This window comes from Phalaenopsis equestris, unplaced genomic scaffold, assembly GCF_001263595.1.
Source record: "Phalaenopsis equestris unplaced genomic scaffold, ASM126359v1 Scaffold000136, whole genome shotgun sequence".
In the NCBI taxonomy this organism is placed as follows: Eukaryota; Viridiplantae; Streptophyta; class Magnoliopsida; order Asparagales; family Orchidaceae; genus Phalaenopsis; species Phalaenopsis equestris.
In genome coordinates, this window is record NW_018164578.1 from 1354436 (window position 1) to 1357335 (window position 2900).

Below are 2900 nucleotides of genomic sequence, written 5' to 3' on the forward strand. Positions count from 1 at the left end.
GGATCGATCCGCTTCGCCAACAATTTGCCGCGAAACGTCGAACCAAACACCGGAGTGCGGGACGAAGCCGCTGTCGCACGCCGCGCCGCGCAGTAGAAGCCGAACCAAACAACGCCTGAGTGCACTAAAAAATTTCACACGCAACACTCAAAGAGTTAGACTCTAACGTAGCAAATAAATACTCACCTCAACGCCAAGTATAAAATGTCAATTCTCTAAACTCGAAACAGGTAAAAGCTCTAAAATAAGCAAATCACCTTAGTCGTGAGTCTTATCGGTTACCTCTGTGAAGCCAGCGACAAGATACACCTAAGCTCTGACGAAAAGTATGGCCTGATCGAGTCAATGAACCGACCATGCAAGCTAAACACATGCTTTGTAGACTTGAGTCAAGCAATTAACGAACTACAATACATAAAAAACGGCTAATGGTCTTTCTGAAGAACTGGGTCGTCAACGATCCCAAAACATCAAACCGTCGCAATCAAATGGCTCGGCAAGGGTAAGATACACAATAAGCGCAAGTAAAAATTGACCCAGCTTTATCTATTTTTTTGAATAAATCACTAACATTTCTTCATAGTTGTTGACTAACATATAAAAAAAAATCGGCCCGAAAAGGCCTCATGAGAGCACTTAGAAACTAGAGAAAACAAGGCGCATAGCGACACCAAAATCAATGGTGTATAGTTCGTGCATTATTATGATTGCATGTTAGACATATTTAAATTATCTAATTTTTATCGCAGCTTTACTTCCAATAGGTAAGAGACTTGGAGGCATTTGTGTATAACCAAAAAGTGCATGGGAAGATGGAAATGCGCCTAATATGTGAAGATGTGTCAGAGATATGAAGAGATACCAATGAAGATAACTACCAAGGGCAATCCTCCAATTATTTATAAATATGATGACATTTTATGTATAAGGGGAGTGAGGTCATGTTAGCTCACCCCTTCTTCTGTAAACACTCTTTTGATAAATGAAATGAGTTCGAGCACCCTGGGAACACCCTCACTTTGCTCCAACGACATCCACGACGTCACCTTCTCTCTCTCTCTCTCTCTCTCTCTCTCTCTCTCTGTTCTCATGCTCTATGCCTTGGGCATGTCATATTCGGATTCAACACCTCTTAAGCTCACGAAGACGGGTGGGAGGACTCAGGTATGGTTTTGAGTAGGAGCAGAGTGGAAGGAAGAGAAATATGGGAGTTTTAGAGGTCTTCGGAAAATTGACGCTTATCTTCCTCAGTGGTTTCCAATATCATTTCAGTTACGAGTGGGGCAGAATAAGAAAGATGAGAGTTTTGAAGGTCTATATATGTCGCAATCTCGTTGGTAGACTTTAATGGACGCGTGATAAATATGATTAGCAGGAAAGAATTAGGTAGTATACTGTAAATCCTCCTAGTCGATAATAATTACATAGCTAAAAAAAATTGACTGAGTTATTTTATCATATATAAAATTAGTGTATTCAATTTATAATACAAAAATTTTAAAAAGTTTATTATTTGGTTTGAAGAATCTGAAATGCATAGTAAATTTCATTGCATTTCAATTATGATATGATTCAATTGTGATCTATTTCAAATTTGTTTAATTTAATTGATTTCTATAAATACTGCATAAATTGTCATCGTAAGTGCTAAGCACCACAACTGAAAAAATATTACATCAGGAGTCCTGATGCAAAACTACATCAGGACTCCAATCACAATACGTCATATAAATGGTTGGGTCTGGTCATGCATTAACCTATTTAGTTTTTTGTATTCGGTGCAGCCGGACCGTACACTTAGAGTTCTTATGCAGTTTTGCATCACGACTCCTGATGTAACATTTTTTCGACCCATAGGTCTCTTTTATTTGTCAGGTACCATCAACCGTTGCCATCCATTTGTTGCCCCCCACCAAATTTAACACTAATTTCATTTTATATTAATTTAAAAACAGAAAAAAGCAAAACTCCAGTATTTAATTTACATATAATCAAAAAATAAAAAAATATTTTAAGTACACTATATTTCAACTATATCAAATTCATTTTATACTACACAAATAAAATCAACTAAACAAAAAATCAGGTAAACAAAAAACTAAAATGTTGAAAAAAGGTATACTACATATATAATGAAAAAAATAAAAGATCTTGGCTCATAGAAAAAAGAAAGATATTGTACAAACTTGATTTCATCAAAGGTAGAATAAGAAGTGTATCATATGGGAGACTTAAAAAAGAATCCATTCAACTCATTGAACCTCAATAAGTGGGAGTTTAATTCTTGCTCAATAAAAAAAATGAATCGCAAAAGAAGTGTAGACGTAGACAAGCTGTACGAGTATAAAGTAAGCAAAATGGGGTCATGTTATAGTTATACTAAACTGAAGGCATAAGACTAAAAAATAGGGGAAAAAGCTATACCAAATTGAGGGCATAAGAGCAAAGCTCCTGTTATTTCAACATGCAACCTTTTTGTTTTGTAACAAAGATTTTTTTCCCTTCACATTATCAAAAGCAACCATACTAAAAAAGATTATATTCATCTTCAGCCAAAAATAATGATTGTAATATGTGTTGCCAATAGAAAAAAAAAAACTTTTAATAAAATGGTCGGCAATGCTATCGAATTGAAATTGTAATATGGCATAATTGCCTTGTAATTTTGTCTCAATATTGATGTAACTTCTTAGAAGGTCACCTATCATAAGATTTCTTTTCTAAGAGCGAGCATGACTTCAGAGTTTCTGATGAAATTTTAAATCATTACACCAAAAGACAACTTAATGTTTAAAAGCTCAGCTTCATTCTACTTCAGGGGTTTCATAATCTTCCCAACTTAAGTAACTAATATCCTCATTAGTTTTTTTAACCCATAATCATTCACTAGGTATATAGAA